This window comes from Amblyomma mixtum, chromosome 8, assembly GCF_055824585.1.
Source record: "Amblyomma mixtum isolate Tamu chromosome 8, ASM5582458v1, whole genome shotgun sequence".
NCBI classification, from domain to species: domain Eukaryota; kingdom Metazoa; phylum Arthropoda; class Arachnida; order Ixodida; family Ixodidae; genus Amblyomma; species Amblyomma mixtum.
Genome location: NC_143019.1, coordinates 111,732,992 through 111,751,030, shown reverse-complemented (window position 1 = coordinate 111,751,030; position 18,039 = coordinate 111,732,992).

Below are 18,039 nucleotides of genomic sequence, written 5' to 3'. Positions count from 1 at the left end.
AAGAGATCTAGTCAGCACTTGAGCGCTTCATGGCACGACGTAGCTTTCGGTTTAACTGGCGAGTGCATTTGAGGGTATCCGGAGGAGAATGAAGTCATTAGTGGGTTCTTGAAGTCGAAACCCTTACTTAACCTACTATGCTACGCTAGAGCGCCGACTTCCAATCCCCACCCCAGGTATCGTGCGTGCGGGCCTCCTCAGGTGATCACCTGGAGGACGCAGACGAAAGCGGCTTTGTCGAGCTGAAGAACGGCAAGAAGGTTCCCGTCGTGAACGCCGTAGTGAACACGCGGCCCGAAGCCGTAATGCACAGGATGCCTGTCTCGAAAGGGAAGGTAGGGCAACAAAGAATTTCACTGTTGCGAGACACAGGAAGCAGCGGTGTTATCATAAAACGAAGCTTGGTGCAAGATAAAGATCTCACTGTAACGAAGAGCCTTGTGTGGCTAGTGGACGGCTCATTTCAGCGCTTACCGGAAGCTAAAATGCATGTGCAGACTCCATACTACAGCGGAAAACTGACTGCACTGTGCGAGGAACCCCCCATATATGACCTCATATTGGGCAACATAAAGGGGAAAAATTTCCTAAGGAGCCAGAAAGTAACCACGAGGGAGAGAAATTCGAATCCTGCACGCCGGAACGTCGCAGTGGTCGTCAGGAGAAAAAGGGGCGAAGGAAGCGCGAGCATGCTAGCTCAAGGAAGGAAACAATAAAAGAAACACCTAAGAAGGAAGAACGGAAAGATCCAGCGCAGGAACGTTCCGCGCAAGAGAAACCCTCGTCGCAAGAAACATTTGAGAACAAAGTAAACAGCTGTGAGTAGCTGAAGGATAAGCCAGTAAGTGGCCACAGCGGAGCACGGACGCCGAAAGACGGAAAGAAAAGCCAAAGAAGGACAGGCGAAAACAAGGTGTCGAGAGTCTCTGCCAAACTCAGCGTAAGGCAAACTGTAGAAATGATCTTTGTGGTGAACGGCACATCGCTTCGGCTGTTTTTCTGCCGCGCTGCCTAATTCGGGAAGGTGGCCAATAGTGTGCTTACACCGGTCCTTATTGTGAGCCTCTACGTTGTGATGCAACTGCCTTGGTCATGGCCCACTGAGCAACAACTTTGGACGAGCAAGTGATCATTGTGGAATAACGGAGAGCGGAAAAACATCACTGCATGCACTTTCCCCTCTCGACAGGACTCCAGATCAGCAGTGATGCCTGGATGCATACAAGGCCGCACTTTTAAGGCCACAGCATTAAGGGTCCTGTTCAGCGGAGAAAGTGGGGTGGTAGTTCACTTCTCGAGAAAATCTCAGAAAGCCTAGAGGGTTGGGACGTCTCACGGGGAGCTGCGGAATTGAAAATTGAATAAAGCATTAAATGAATTATGATTATAAAGTAGCAACTTGACTGAAATGTGATCGTGTCATATAAGAGCATGAATTAGTTCTGCTGTAAACATAACAGGAATCGAACTCCTGATCCTGAGGTCGCACTATCGTCTACACGCTACCGTTTGACATCGAGGCACCTTTGTTCGATTTGGCTAAAGTTGGTCTTTGTGTGTACTGTCCTACAGTGCCCGTCGGCGGAGTGATATGCAAAGAGGACGCATGCCGGTAGCTGGACACTTTAACGCTATCACGTAATACCCTTAAGGCGGAACTAAGTATCTCGGAGTCCTGTTTGCGTATGATATGCACTGGAAAAAAGAAATAATAATGTCTACTCCAAATTGGCCTATGGTTGTCATGTTTTGCTAAAGGCCAGAGACTACTTTGGTGTTCCAGTTTTACGCATTGTGTATTTCGACTTTGTATATAGCCAATTATGCTAACCGCCCGGAATCATGAGGCAATACATATAAAACATGTCTAGATCCCATTTCTCGCCGTGAAAAACGTGCTCTTCGTATATGAACTTCAACAAACAGTACCTGCCCCAGTAGGCTACTTTTTCAGCAGCTTCACATACTTACAGTGTCAGTGGCAAATAAACTAAAGATATCGGAAATATTATATACGATAATAAGATCCAATAAGATCCCCAGCGACTTAGTTTATTCAGATTACCAATGAAATAAAGAAGAGCTGCAACCAGCATTCTGTTTGACTTACCACCTTGTCATAACAGGTAGGGCCAGCGACTCATGGAATATAATGGAGCCCATGTGTGGAATGAAGTTCCAAACGAAGTAGAAGAAAAACACAATTTTTGGCATCTTTAAAAAATGTTTTGCTAATTTCCATGGAAATGCAGGAATAAAGAATTTTGTCTGATTTAATTCTGAAATTTCGTTTACATTATGTTGTGCTCTAACCGACCATATCCCGTGGTTTTGTAGTTCAGCGTTCCAAATTTTTTTGTGCATTATTGAAGTGTGCTGTGACTTTGTCCGGCCATGATAAGGTCTGCCAGTATTATTGTGGTTGTTTAGCATTTGGAACAATCACTAGCCCTGAAGGCTATGGGTCCAGCCAACTGTGTGTGTCTGGCTTTGAAAGTGAACAAAAAAAGGAAAAAAGTGTCCCCCGAACTTTCTCTTTTGGTTGTATTTAATTTTACTGTTGACTGCCCTTTATGGGCTGATCATTCAACCCCTATGATGTAGATATAATTTCAGCGCCGCGAAGAAGGACACGCTACATTGCGTCGCAGTCAACGTGTTTCGCGTGTGCACAGTGAAGTACCTCCATCGGTAAAATTCTAATACACGCTTATACATGTTAAAAACCAGCATGCAACAACAGTTCAGTAAACTGTTCCTGCATATTGCCACCTAGTATTGCCAGGTGGCGCATACGAAGTAGGGCGACGACGACGAAGTAGGGCTCGCGCCGTGTGGAGTCTGTCGCTGTTGTTGCCCCAGCTTGCCTGGCCTTCCCTTTCGTGCCTGTTAATAAAGCCCCCCTTCGTCAGCAAGTACGTTACAGTCTGGTGTAGGCGCTGGGTAAGATCCCTGTATATGTCTAATACTCCTCCGCATACCCTGGGCTCCAGTCCTTCGCTGGTGGACACCCCTGTGCACCGTGCTAGCCGGAGAAACCAAGGCCTACCTCCAGAACACGGGCTTTTGGAGTCTGCAAGAGCACCCACCCATCGACCTGTTATGCCAGCTGCAGCCTACTATACCTTGCAGAATCCGCGACTGCCCAAACCATTCCATGGCAGTCAGCTCGAAGACGTCGAAGACTGGCTGGTCGAGTTTGAACGCGTGGTCTCGTTCAACCAGTGGGACGACGCAGCCAAGCTTCGAAACGTCTTCTTTAGCCTGGAGGATGGGGCACGTACGTGGTACGAGAACCGAGAAGATGCGCTAACATCATGGCATGAGTTCCGCCGACGCCTGCTGGAGACCTAGACCAGCACGGATCGCCGAGAACGGGCTGAACGGGCTTTGCAGTCTCGCATTCAAATGCCCCAATGAGTCTGTAGCCATGTACGTGGAGGATATGACTCGGCTCTTCCGGCGAGCTGACCCGGCCATGCTCGAAGAGAAAAAGGTGCGCCAACTCATGCGCGGCGTCAAAGAACAGCTCTTTGCAGGCCTCGTGCGCAGCCCACCATCGACCGTCGCTGCATTCCTTGCCGAGGCCGCGACGATGGAAAAGGTTCTTCAACAACGTTCTGCGACTTACAACCGGCCCGTGCATGCTGCTGCAGTCACCGAATCGTTTGCCACCGCCGGGAGCCACCCTGACGATTTGCGCGAACTGATTCGCACCATCGTGCGTGAAGAGGTCCTCAAGTTTTGCAGCCCTTCGCAGTCTGCACTTGGTTCGATTTCCGCTCTTGTTCGCGAGGAGGTGCAACAGGCGTTCAGGGGTCCTACCGTCGAAACACCACCTCTGCCGGGAGACTACAGCCGCCCCACCTATGCCGAAATTGCGAGACGCCCGGCTGCAGCTTCGCCACCGCCGATTCCAGTAACGCCTCCTGCACCGCTGTCCCCAGTTCCACCAGTCCCGTATTTCGACGATCGCCGAGTGCACTTGCGGAAGGCCGATGTCTGGCGCACACCTGACAACCGGCCACTCTGCTTTCACTGCGGAGAACCAGGCCATCTCTACCGCAATTGCTCTTATCGACGCCTCGGTCTGCAGGGCTTTCGAGCCGATTCGCCCAGACCCCGGTTTGGCCACCGGCCTCCAGCCATTGAAGACTTCCTCGCGGAACAGCGACTTTCAGCCCGTGCGCCGCATCAGCCGCGCTCATCTTCTCCGCGGCGCTCTTCCCCGAACCCGCACAGCTCCCCGCGAGCAGTACGGGGTCGCTCGCCGAGCCCTCGCCGGGAAAACTGAGACCAGCGACCTTCGGGGGCGAGGTCGCTGGGAGTCGCTGCGCTGAAGACCTCCCGCCGCCGCCGCAACGCTCCGACCGTGAACAGATAGTACCGTCATCTGACCAAGACAGCTGCGTTTCCTTGGACATACCTGTTCTTCTCGACAGTCATAGAGTCAGTGCATTAGTGGACACCGGGGCCGACTATTCAATTATCAGTGATAAATTGGCGACTCTTCTAAAAAAAGTCCTTACGCCTTGTTCTGTAGTGCATCTCCGTACTGCCGGTGGTCATCTCGTTACTCCAAAGGGTATTTGCACGGCTCGCGTTCAGATTCAGGGATCTACGTTCGTCGTCAGTTGTGTAGTTCTGTGCAATTGCTCCCGCGATCTCATCATCGGCATTGACTTTCTGCGGGAGTATGGTGCTGTCATCGACCTCCGCCGACGAATCATCACCTTTTCGACCAGTAAAGCGACCCACCTCGCCGAATCTCGCCACCGCAGTGCCGCCCTTCGTGTTTCTGCAGACAGTGTCACGTTGCCGCCACGGAGCAGTGTTTTGGTTGAAGTCACTTGCAACGACTTGCATGACGCAGAAGCGGTCGCCGAGGCTAACCGTTCACTCCTGCTTACTCAAGGCATCTGCGCCGCTCGCAGTCTACTGACGCTTCGTGGTGGCCGGTCTGCGGTCCTGGTCACTAATTTTTCTAATGAGTACCGGCACCTTTTTGCAGGAACGGCTATCGCTTCTGCCAAACCTGTTACCGATATTCCCGTTTGTTTTGCGTCCGCGGCAGCCGGCACTGACGAACCTTCCCTTGAAAACGTCGACATAAACTGCCACCTGTCTCGGGAGCAACGCCTGGCTTTGGAACAGCTGCTGAAGGAATACAAGTCGTGCTTCGCTTCCTCCTCGAAGGTTCGTCAAACACCCATCACGCAGCACCGCATCATCACCTATGACGACGCTCGCCCTATACGACAGCAGCCTTATCGTGTTTCTGCTAAAGAACGGGCGGTTATCCAAACTCAGGTTCAGGAAATGCTTGACGATGGCGTTGTTCAACCTTCCCAAAGCCCGTGGTCTTCACCTGTAGTCCTTGTTAAGAAGAAGGACGGCACTCTCCGGTTTTGTGTCGACTATCGCAAACTGAACAGTGTGACCAAAAAGGACGTCTACCCGTTACCGCGCATTGACGACTCGCTGGATAGATTACGGCGCGCTAAGTACTTCTCATCCATTGACTTAAAGAGCGGCTATTGGCAAATTGAAGTAGACGAACGGGACCGCGAAAAAACCGCCTTTGTTACTCCAGATGGCCTCTATGAATTTAAAGTGCTTCCTTTCGGTTTGTGCTCCGCCCCGGCTACGTTCCAACGGATGATGGACACCGTCCTCACAGGCCTCAAGTGGCAAAGCTGTCTTGTTTACTTGGACGACGTCGTAGTTTTTTCGGAAACGTTTGACCAACATCTCCAGCGCCTGCGGGCTGTCCTCGAAGCCCTCCGCTCGGCAGACCTTACCCTGAAGCCCCAGAAGTGTCATTTCGGTTACGAAGAGCTCAAATTTCTGGGTCACGTTGTGAGCGCTGAGGGAGTGCGGCCGGACCCCGAAAAGACTGCCGCCGTCGCACGTTTTCCCGTTCCGACCGACAAGAAAGCTGTCCAGCGCTTCCTGGGTCTCTGTGCGTATTATCGGCGCTTTATTGCGGACTTTTCCACGATTGCTGAGCCGTTGACGCGCCTCACCAGGAATACCACCTCCTTTGTCTGGACCACTGAGCAACAGACCGCTTTCTCTACGCTCCGCCAGCGCCTTCAAACACCTCCCATTCTTGCGCACTTCGACGAAGATGCCGATACCGAGGTCCACACCGACGCCAGTAACATCGGTCTTGGCGCGGTCCTTGTTCAACACCAAGACGGCCTTGAGAGGGTTATCGCCTATGCTAGCCGTACTCTCTCCCGCGCCGAGAGCAATTACTCCACGTCTGAAAAAGAATGTCTTGCGGTCGTGTGGGCCACCATGAAGTTTCGCCCTTATCTTTACGGCCGCCCATTCAAAGTGGTCACCGATCACCACTGCCTATGCTGGCTGGCAAATTTGCGAGACCCATCTGGACGCCTGGCACGCTGGAGCTTACGGCTCCAGGAATTTGACATTACTATTGTTTACAAGTCCGGCCGCAGACACGAAGACGCCGACACACTGTCGCGTGCACCAGTTGATCCTGCCGACGCAGCGCCCGATGACGACAGCGGCTTCCTTGGTACTCTCACCGCCTCCGACCTACTGACTCGGCAGAGGGCGGACTCGGACCTTCGCCCTCTCATTGACGCCCTTGAAGGTAGTGATACGGTTATACCTCGCCACTTCTCTCGACGTCTTGGCTCCTTCTGTTTGCGGCAAGGTCTCTTGTACAAGAAGAACTCGAGAGGCAACGATAGACCTTACCTTCTCGTCATTCCAGCCGACCTCCGATCTGACGTTCTTTTCGCCTGCCACGATGAGCCCACGTCTGGCCACTTGGGCTTTTCACGTACGCTCGCCAGAGTGCGGAACATGTATTACTGGCCTGGACTTTCTGCTGATGTCAAACGATACGTTAAAAGCTGCCGAGAATGCCAGCGCCGGAAAACGCCACCACTTAAGCCGGCGGGTTTTCTCAAGCCCGTTACTGCCCCTCGCGCTCCGTTCGACCAGATCGGCATGGACCTCCTCGGCCCTTTCCCCTTGTCGCAGGGCGGCAATAAGTGGATCATAGTTGCTACCGACTATTTGACTCGCTACGCCGAGACCAAGGCGATCCCTCGTGGCACAGCTTCAGAAGTCGCAGAGTTTTTCATGCACAACATCGTCCTGCGACATGGCGCTCCTTCGCACGTGATTACAGACAGAGGGACGGCGTTTACAGCGCAACTAATCGACCACATCTTTCGGCTGAGCTGCACAACACACCGCAAGACCACGGCCTACCATCCGCAGAGCAATGGCTTGACCGAACGATTAAACAGGACCCTTGCGGACATGTTGTCCATGTACGTAGATGTTCAACACAAAACTTGGGATGAGGTCCTGCCGTATGTCACCTTTGCCTACAACACCGCCCTGCAGGAAACTACGCGCTTCTCCCCGTTTCGCCTTGTGTACGGACGCGAAGTCCAGAGCATGCTTGATGCCATGCTCCCGTGCCCAGAGGATGACCAACTCGCCCCAGACGCCCAACAGTTTGCCCAACGTGCTGAAGAAGCCCGTCAGCTGGCCCGCGTGCACATCGGGCAACAGCAGAGCTCGGATGCGAGCCGTTACAACCTTCGCCACCGACAGGTTGACTACAAACCCGGTGACCAAGTCTGGGTGTGGACTCCTGTTCGTCGCCAAGGCTTGTGTGAGAAACTGCTCTCCCGCTATTTTGGCCCTTACAGAGTGGTACGGCGTGTGAGTGAGGTTAACTATGAAGTGGTTCCGGACGGTGCTACGCAACCGCGACGCCGACAGCCCGACTCTGACACTGTTCACGTTGTGCGGCTTAAGCCGTACTATACACGGTGACGCAACCGTGCTGATGTTTTCGCGCGCTTCAGTTGCGGCAGTTTGCTTGTTTTTTTGTTTATTTTTTGTTTCACCCTTACGTCGACAGCGACAGCGCTCTTTTTTTTTTCTTCATAAGGGGGGAATCATGCCACCTAGTATTGCCAGGTGGCGCATACGAAGTAGGGCGACGACGACGAAGTAGGGCTCGCGCCGTGTGGAGTCTGTCGCTGTTGTTGCCCCAGCTTGCCTGGCCTTCCCTTTCGTGCCTGTTAATAAAGCCCCCCTTCGTCAGCAAGTACGTTACAATATATAGAATATACGCTGAACTTCGGACCATTAATCACTGAGTTTTCTCTTACATGCAGTAATCCATGTTGAAAAAGATTCCGCTATATTTTCATAGAAGCTGGTAGTCATGGTCTGCTGTGGGTTTTGGAAAATGAGTTGCTCTGTAAGCATCCTAAATCATTTTTTAAAACTATAGAAATAACGAAAGCTGTCAGCACAGTACAATCAAAATTTTCCACAAGATACTATAAAGGTAGGGATGCACTTTTTTATTCTATTGTTTGATGGCGACCACTGCATCGGGTACACTTTTTGAAAACCTGGTTGTCGGCAGCGGCCGCTGGTCGGCGTTTTGAAACGGTGTCTTCACACAAAGGAAAGTTTGCGGCTGTACTTAACAGGAGATAAAAGAATTTAATCATGGAGAACTCTAAAAGGTGACGGTGAATTTTACATATTAACTCCCATAAACAGAACTGTTCCATTACCGTACAAGAAAAATGCATATTTATTGTCACATACAACGCTGCGCGCATGCGCGTTGGTACAATTGACGGAAAGAAATAATAGGAAGACAAACAAAAAATTGGCGAGCGACCGCCGGAGAAATAATCGCGCATGCGCGGGCAAATCGCGCATGCGTAATTCGGTTTCGCCGCGATCGAACGACGCATAGGAAGCCTCTTGGCCGATAGTCGCAAGGTGACGCGTCCGGGCGCTGACAAAAGCAACCGATTTGACGTCAATGCTTTCTGCACTCGTCCTAATTCAGCACATGTAGTACTTATAGAAAACAGAAGAAGTGGATAAACCTACTGTTATGACGGAGAAAGTCGGTCTCAGAACGAAGAGATAAAAGAGGCAGAGAACCGGAAAGGAGGAGCCGGAAGTAGCCGTCCTGCTTTGCCGTCAATTTTGCTTTTCTCCGAGTTAATAGCGTAATTACCATTTCTGGTGTTACCTCTAAGTATAGCACAAACTGTAGATCGCTTCTCGGTATCATTATCATCAAAGCTGTGTGCGAATGGGAATATACGAGATATTTCATCTAAGACTTTACAAAATTTAAAAAAATAGGCTTTTTAGTTAGAAGATCGCTTTTTTTCGGCATACCGTTTTCAGTGGTGTAGTACATCACAACACATCTAAGACGTGCTAACTGGCAGGCTGGTTAACCAATATTGAATATTTTACTTTTAACTATTACTGTTAAGCTCCTCAAACATTGAGAGGCGTGTAGCCCACCCTAAGTAATATCCATATTGGTTTCTAGAATTTCCAAAGCACGGTTATCCTCGGCGCTGCGGCCCAACAAATTCTGGCTTTTTCGATTAGTTACGTGCACTGGAGACGTTGCTTTGTCTGCAAGCTTGTGGAAAGCGCGTGTATTGCGGCGCTATGCAGCCGAAATTTTTTAAGCCACGGTGCCGAGCGTAACTGCGTTTTCGAAAATTAACAAAAAATGGTGTAGATATTTGTTACGATGGGCTACACGCCTCTCAGTAAATAAGGAGCCTAACAGTAATAGTGAAGAGTTAACTATTCAGTATTAGTTAACCAGCTTGCTAGTTCTAGTGCTGACAATGCTAAGCCGAGAAAAGCGCTCTTCTAACTAAAAAAGCCCATCGTTAAAAAGTGTTCAAATTGTCAGGGGAAACCCCGTATATATTCTTGCTGTTTAAAAAACCGGTTCTACTTCTGTGGCACTCTTTTTGCATTTTTCGCTCGATCTGGTTGTGCATGTGCACAGCACAGAAACGTGTTGGCGAGCAAGGCTACATTTTTTAATGCTCTCTGGTGCAGCTGCTTGAGTGTCGTCACAGCCCACTCGGCATGTGCGTGCGCTTTAGACAGCTGTCTCTGAGATAGCTCTGTCGTGATGTACAAACGAAATATGTGTGAGCCTGTGGGTGCAACTGTGTAGAGGCGTGCGGCGCGCTGCGGAACTTTTAGCGTGAAATTTAGTGCTAAAGGAAGGGCGCTTGTGCCGATGCAGTTCGCTTGCCTATTTGGTTGCTTTCGAGCTTTAGTATTATCCGCGGAAGTCAGTACATTAATTAGAATTTCGTTTTATTTTCTATGCACAGCAGCATTCTAGCGTTTCACGCAAGCCTGCTCACTTGTGTACTTTGATCTACTGACGTTTTGTTGTGCACTCACGCCTGTTTTGTTATCTTTGCTCTGGAGCCCACCCAACGTAACCAACAGCACCTCGCTTAGTTTCAAGTTTGCTTTCAAACTGACCGACATTGTTTCCAAGCACACCCGTGCACACGGCAGCTCAAACTCTATCTTGAAACCTTTTTTCGTCGGCGTTTGCTTTTTGGAAGAAAAGAATGACATAGATGTTTTTGAAGGGTTATCAGACCTTGATATGGTTATGCGCACGCTACTAGGCTCCAAATCAAATTCACCAAAGTAATACTACAAAGCGAATCTATGCATTCAAGAAATCGTACCAAGGTGCTATCATAACCTGTCTTTCCCGCAAATGCAACGACTGCCGCGGACTGCTCTCAGGGGGCTGCGCCATTTTTTATAAAGTCTGGTTACAGTTCAAGGCACATGCTGTGTCCTGCGTGACGCAGTTTGTCTCTTAAATAAATGAAACTACACAAAAGCACGACCCATCGATAACGCGCGAAATAATTCATTTTAAACCGCATAATTACAATGGTGAGATAATAAAGCAAATTATGCCCACTCTTAGACTAGTGCCATTACAACGCTAAGCAATTTTATCAGACTCGCCACAGAAACACTAGCGCTATATCAGTTACAGAGATAACTCTCCAAAGCCATTGTCACCGACCGAATAAAAGAAACGAGTGGAAGCGTTCAACATGTTCTTCCCGTCCGTGATTATAAAGGATATTAGCGGCAAGTATCGACACAAGAAAGAAGACAACATGGCCGCTGCCTTCTTTTTTGTGCGTAGGCTTGGAGCTAAAACCCCTTTATAATGGCTGACAACGAATTAGCCTAGCCGTAAAACCTTTTAATGCACATTTGTTCCGCTTAGTATTTACCGCCGACAAAGGTAGTTCGCATGCTTTCAGGCGACAAAATATGGAGCAACACGATACAGTGCATACAGCACTAATAACTGAAACAGGAGTGTTTCCATAAACATGAACAATAAAAAAGCAATCGTCCAGACGCAATCCAGAGCTGCTTTCTGATTCGCTGTATTGCGCCTGTAAGCAAATATTTGTGCTTAGTGCATAATAAATCAATCTGCGAACAGTGGCCTCAGCAGAATAGAAAATTGCAAAAATAGTGCGTCTACAAATCGAGTGAGGCCTGTTACCGGTCAAATTAGAGGCTTATTTTTTCACATGCCGTGAAGTCCTCAAAGCTATGATCTTAAAATCTAATACAGAGTTGGCAAAAGCAAATAATTTTTTCCTTTACAACGAGCATGGCTTCAGGCGCGGTCTATATATCGCGGGAGATCCAACTTGATTTTTCCAAAAGAAGTACCAACCAAACCGAAATAGATGCAACTTACCTAGACTTTTGAAATGCTTTTGATCGTGTCTGCCGTGCTGAATGGTTACTAAGGCTTAAACCTATAGTAACGAATGGGCGAAGTGTTCAATGAATCAGCTGTCATTTATCCGAGCGCTGACAGTTTGTTCAGTTCGACGCTTACAATTCCGAAACTGTTCCAGCCTTTCTGGTGTACCACATGGCTCTGTTTTGCACCTACTTACTCCTTTTTTTCATAAACGGCATAACTAGTCAGGTACAATCAGTCCCAGATTAGGTTATTCTCAGACGACTGCGTCCTGAGTAGACCTTTAAAATAGCAATTGCCGGGGCGTCGCATAATTCTCAGTGGAATGTCATGCGCACCTGAATTCAGCACACTGGGAGCGGCAGTGGAACCGACAAGACCAATTAAGTCTTAACAAGGATTTTGGCGTGCTATCCCACTGGTGTGCAACTGTCAAAGGACTATCAACCAAAAAATGAAACAGTTTGAACGTCAGAAACACAAAAGAAATAAACCTTAGCACTGCTACTGAGCAGAATTACTTGGGCGTCGTAGTAACATCATATCTATGGTCCGCGGGCGTAGAGCACGTGGCAAACAAAGCGACGCGAAAGTGCACCAAAAACGAGCCCTGCGTTACTCTACGAAGGAAGCCAAGTTTTTACTTATATGACGATCATATGCCCGACGTCAGAAAATGCGAACGTGGCGTGATTTCCTTTTGCACAAAGCCAAATAACCAGGCTTGCAGCTGTGCAGTGACTTGTCTGTAACAGATGTAGGCGGACAGACTCCATTCTTCAGGAGTCGACGGTATTAATGCGATGTTTTTAAGAACACTGTTTTTTACCTCTTAATATGCACTAACTCGCTCGGTTTTCGGTTCTTCTGCAGTATACTGCAGTCACTAACGACGGTTTGTGTTCCAGCAGACTGGCAGATGGGCAAAATAATTCATGTCTTTAACAAAGACAGCGGACTAAGATAATGAATCGAACAGATAATGACTCGAAGTAATTACCGACCCATTTCTATTGCTTGCACCTGCTTCAAAATCATGGCGCATGCTATCTACTCTAAGCGTTGCTAAAATTTTAACATCTGGAAATTTAGTTTCATTCCAACCAAAATGGTTTTCGAAAAGACATTCATGTGACATTCAACTCGCACTTTTCCGTCATGACGCATTCTTTTACTGACCAGGACATTCCTATTGACACCCTCTTTTTGGAATATGAAAAAGCATTTCATAAAGTCCTTCATAAACGCCTAATGCTTAAACTTTCCAATCTAAACCTTCATCCATCTGTGTTGGAATGTATTCGAGGATTCGTAACCAAACGGCAACAGTTTGTTTACGCAAATTCACATTCATTCCCGATATTTCCTGTTCTCTCAGGTGTGCCCCAAGGAACTATTCTTGGTCCTCTACTTTTCCTTGCCTATATTAATGATCTGCCTGATAACATCTCTTTTGAAATCAGTCTCTTCGCTGATGACTGCGCCATATACCACCCAATAACAAATCACGTAGGTACTTCTAGCCTACAAGAAGGTTTTAACTAAGTACTAGAATGGTGTGATACTTGGCTCATGACACGCTCTATGTATGTAAGACTTTCCTGTTGTCCATCCACCGCCGCATTAACTACTTTGTCCCTACTTACTTTATTAGCGTTAATATCGTCCCACCTACTGACTCCTGCAAATGCTTAGGCATTCATATTCGTAATGCTTTAACTTGCACATGTCATGTAAGCAGCATCACTAATTCGGCTAACAGAGTACTAGGCTATCTATGGCAGAATCAGGCGCTTGCCCCACCTTCGGTTAAATTGCTTGCCTACAAGACCCTAATCTGCCCTAAACTAGAATGCGCTAGTGGTATTTTGACCCTCATAATCATAACAATACCATAATAATCATAATAATCTCATAATCATCATAATAATAATAAGAAGAAAAATGATAGCGTTAACGTTAAGAGCCCGGAAGCGGGCACATTGGGTACGGGAACAAACGCGGGTTAATGACATCCTTATCGAAATCAAGAAGAAACGGGCTTGGGCAAGACGTAATGGGAAGGCAAGCCGCTTGTCCTTAAAGGTAACGGAGTAGATTTCAAGACAAGGCAACCGTAGCAGGGGCCGGCAGAAAATTAGGTGGGCGGATGAGATTAAGAAGTTTGCAGGGATAGGGTGGCCGCAACTGGCAAAGACAGGGTTAGGACAGGGGAGAGGCCTTTGCCCTCCAGTGGGTGTAGTCCGGCTGATGCTGATGGTGATGATGATAATAATGTAATAAAACCCCTCGAATTCATTCAGAACCGCAGCACTAGACCTGTTCTATCCGATTATTCTCACAGCAGCAGTATTACATCACCAAGAGCGCAGCTTGATCTACCCCCTCTTCCCTCCTCGCATCCCGTCGTAAAACAGCCCGGCTTGTTGGGTTGGTTGGTTGGTTCATGAGGTTTAACGTCTCAAAGCGACTAAGGCTATGAGAGACGCCGTAGTGGAGGGCTCCGGAAATTTCGACCACCTGGGGTTCTTCAACGTGCACTGACATTGCACAGTACAGGGGCCTCTAGAATTTCTCCTCCAAAGAAATTCTAGCCGCCGCGGCCGGGATCGAACCCGCGTTTTTCGGGTCAGCAGCCGAGCACCATAACTACTGAGCCACCTTTTTTATAGGTTTTATAATTCGCTTCTACAAAACAACAATATTGTCAGATCACCGTATAGCTGTTCCCTCCATACTCATTCCAACGCTGCGTACCCACCGCCGGGCACGCACGTTTACATCGAGAGTTCATTTCTTGTCCGAATTTCCAGTGACTGGATCATGTGCCAGAATGCATCGTTACCACGACTGGCCGTTACGCTTCAAGTCTGCCATCGAAGCCAATTACCCAAGTCTTATGACCTAAACATATTTTGCCATGTTAGGCCCACCCCTCATGTAATGTGGCGGCCACGGAGCTTTGAGGTATAATAAATAAATAAATACTGTCCGAGATTGGTCTTCATACACTAACCAGTAGTGCGATGTTTCACTGTATGAAAATTTTGCATCTCATCATGCACAAGAAGCTAAAAGTAAAAGCCTCACACTTACATTTCGTTTAATGCTCCCAGAGAAACCGGTCCCCAGGTCATAAGAATCAATTCACACTAAAATCAGAGAATATTTTTGCGCTAATAATGCTTCTTGCTTTTTTTTTTGCCGGGAGCTGTGGATGACTGAAAGGCTTTAGATCAGACAGTGGTCGCTCAGACCACCGTGCTCAAGTTTGTTGAGCTCGCTGGCAGACTTTTCTGTATTGGTTGTTATTCGTTTACTTTTCGTCTAAAGTGGGAGAATGTGGTAATCTGAATCTGTGAATGGTGTTACCATTTTATGGTCATGTGCTCGTGTTTATTTTGTTCCTGTACGTACTATGAAACTGAAAGATGTTGACTGCGTATTATCTTTCTTTCCATATATATGTTGTTAACAAAGGTCCACTATCTTTCAATACTTTGTGTTCCTCTCTGCACTTGTTAATTAATGACTGTATGACAATGTATTCAGGTCCTTCTAACCTAGCCTTGTAAAAATAGCTCTCTAATGCATCGAGAGAACCACGGAATAAATAAATACATCTCACCTTCTCTGGCTTACATCATGATCGTGATTTGTATATTCATGTGAGGCATCAAAAAGTTTAGCTACCTGCACTCTGTTTTTCTGCTATTCTGGAAATGAATTCTGGGGTCCGTGCGAGGAACTGGTGTTCATGTAGGAACTAGAAGAGAGGAAAATTCATGTGGATGCTTGCTTCAACCACGAGGTTCTTTAAGGTGCAGTGATTAGCTACATACGTTATATCTTGCTCTACCTACATCCTAAATACTAAGCTTCATGGCCACAAGAATGCCCACGAGTTGCAGACATACGCCTGCTGCTCAGGATAATGAAGGATCAGTACTGATGCTAGTATCTATTTTGCTCTTGTTTCACCGATACAGTAAGACAGCTCGCCGAATTCAGTCACGACATCCTTCAGTACATGGCTTACAAATTGACGCCATATTTCTCGACTTTTCTAAGGCTTTCGACCATGTTCCGCATAATCATCTGCTAGCTAAACTTGCATTACTTGCAATCCCGCAAACATTACTTATCTGGTTCGAACACTTTCTGAAAGGGCGCGTGCAATTTACATTCGCAAACAGTTGCAGCTCATCGCATACTGACGGCACATCAGGTGTCCCTCAGGGCGCAGGATTATCACCGTTGTTATTCTTAATCAACATAAATGATCTCCCAACTAACACAAGAACCAAACTTCGACTTTTTGCGGATGACTGCGTCGTTTATAACATCATCCATGCCCCTGAAGACACCATTAAGCTACAAAATGATATAGACACAATTGCATCATGGTGTGAAAAATGGCACATGCCACTAAACCTAGGCAAATGCCAACTCATGACCTTCTCTTGTAAACAAACTTCTACTAACTGCACATACCATATTAATTCAACTCCCATTGCCCGAACTTCCTCTTACAAATACCTTGGCGTTCACCTGACATCATCCTTATCATGGGTCACTCATATTAATTCACTATGCTCCCAGGCCTCACGCACTCTTGGTTATCTGCGACGGAACCTAACATCAGCGCCACCTGAAATCAGACAACTAGCCTATCAGACATATGTACGTCCAAAGCTCGAATACGCCTCATCTATCTGGAACCCTTCGCAAGCTTGCCTTACAAATGAATTAGAAGCCGTCCAAAATCGAGCTGCGCGGTTTATCATATCACAGTACTCGCGTGATAGTAGTGTCACTGCACTAAAACGAGTGCTTTCCCTCCCAAGTCTCCAATCACGTCGCATCGTATCACGCCTATGCCTCCTCCATTCCTTTTTCTACCGCCCTATTAACAGGCATCCTTTGCTACAGCCGCCATCAAGAATATCCCCTCGCCTAAACCACAGTCAACCCATAGCTCCCATGAAAGGCCGCACGTCAGCGATGAATGATTCATTCTTTCCAGACGCAATAGCCCGATGGAATGCCCTGCCTGATAGTATTGCTTCTTGCTCAGACCGAGCAATTTTCCGCACTAAATTAGCGAGTCATCTGTGTCTCACGTGATGTATTCGGCTTTACCAAATAATCTGATCCGGTGTTACTGTCTCCTTTCATGATTTTTTTTTTATTTGTTTGGTTCCTTTGTTTTTTGTTTTTGTTTTCGTTGAGCTGGTATCATATGTTGTGACACACTGTTCTTGCCCCACCTTATGTAATGCCCACGGGCCTTAAGGCTTCAATAAATGAAATGAAATGAAATTTGAGAGTTGTCACCTGCGAGGAGCTTCCGGCCACAGCACCTAGGCTGCTTGTGCTGCCATGCCGCCTGCTGCTATGTTAGTTTGTAGGCAGCACTTGGATTTGAGGCCCAGGTCATGCCAACACATACAGTAAATATACTCACCCTGGAGGGAAAGCTGCGCGTTCAGCCTTGCATTTGAGTGGGAAATGAACGACCGCGGCCGTAATCAAAATGCTGTGTCACGTGACTGCGCTGTTGCGTCTTGCAGAAAGTGCTCTCTCACTGTGCAGCTCGTAAACAAATAACAAGTTGTGTTCGAAACATTCCACGAAACATTCCACTGTAACGTTGTCAGGTGATAATTCCTCTGCACACTGTAGAGTAGAGCTGTTAATGTCCAATATCTTGATAATCTCCACTCTCTACAATCTGCACAAGCCCTAGCAGTGTACCATTTGTGCGCACAAGCCTGAACACTATCAGATCGCCTCAGAACATCGCTGTTTGGAGTGAGGGACAACGGAGTTGTCTAATGAAGATTGCAGTGGCTACCTGAATAATTGAACGCCTTAATGCTTACATTTTATACAGTAATTGCTACGTTCTGATGGTGAGCAGCATGTGAGCAGCAGTCGCGCGCATGACGTGATTGTGGAGAAATTGCGGATAACGCTTCGAAATGTCGGCTCTAGAGAGAGCTCCGGGCCTCCTCTTTGCGGAGATACCGGCCGGGGAGGCTGTCACGAGCAGATTCATAAAATACAAAAACGATAACGCAGGGTAAGGAAAGCACCGAAGGCGAATTTTAAATGAACCAATAAAATGCAGGCCCAAATGACGACGAAGAATTTAAGGCCAACACACACTCCACACTAGAAACGACAGAAAAGTGTTCACGAAGTCAGCCAACGTACCTGGCGAAATGCAGCTAAGGCGGTGTGTCGCAAGCGTAGATGGGCACTGTGACTTAGGAGTGAGCAGGAAGGTGGAGAGGATGTAGAATGTAGGGTGGCAGTGGGTGTCAAGGGACCCAGTGACTCTACAGAGGCCGCAGAGAGCCGAATACCGACGATCGCTGGAGATCGGTGGCTGGTAAACAGGAACTGAGCGATTT